The sequence below is a fragment of the Ursus maritimus genome, unplaced genomic scaffold (assembly GCF_017311325.1).
Source record: "Ursus maritimus isolate PB19 unplaced genomic scaffold, ASM1731132v1 scaffold_12, whole genome shotgun sequence".
NCBI classification, from domain to species: domain Eukaryota; kingdom Metazoa; phylum Chordata; class Mammalia; order Carnivora; family Ursidae; genus Ursus; species Ursus maritimus.
In genome coordinates, this window is record NW_024423564.1 from 69,890,850 (window position 1) to 69,891,656 (window position 807).

The window sequence follows — 807 nt, forward strand, 5'->3', positions numbered from 1 at the left end:
GGAGGGGGAGTGAGAGTGGGCAGGAGGGTAGGAGGAATTTGCAAGAGAAGGTACAGGCCTTTTGGTCGGAGAGAGATGGGGGTTACATTTTTGACCACGAACCAGGAGACTGAGCCTCCGCGTGTGTCTGTGTCAACTATCACAGGAGCGTGTATTATCAACAGGAAGAGCAACATTTACTGAGCACTTACTAAGGACTCTGTGTCTATTAACTCAGCTCACCCTCACAGTAGTAGTATTTCCACTATAGACATGAGGAAACCGAGATGCAGGAAGTGAGAAGATCTGCCCTAAGATTCAGACCTACCGAGAGGTAAAGCTCAGGGGTCGGGCTTCCGAGCCCAGCGCTGGACAGCTGCGCCGTGCTGCAGGAAGGCGGACTCCACCGAGAGATGACCGCCGCAGCCGTAACGCCCGGTGCCTATCGCCGCTTGAACGGCTTCTGTAACCTGGTGCGCACACACGGTCTCCCTGGAACCGGATGTGCGCCCTCCCTGGAGGGGAGTCTCCGGAGCTGCCTCTTGTCCTTTGCTACTCCCAGTGTGGCCTGCAGACCAGCAGCAGCAGCAGCACCTGGGTGCTTGTTAGAAATGCAGACTCTGGGGCACCTGGGGGGCTCAGTCAGTTAAGCGTCTGCCTTTGGCTCAGGTCATGATCCTGGGGTCCTGGGGTCAAACCCCGCATCGTAGGGCCTCTGCTCAGCGGGGACCCTGCCTCTCCCTCTCCCTCTGCCTGCTTGTGCACCCTCTTTCTCTCTCTCTGTTAAATAAATAAATAAATAAATAAATAAATAAATAAATAAATAAA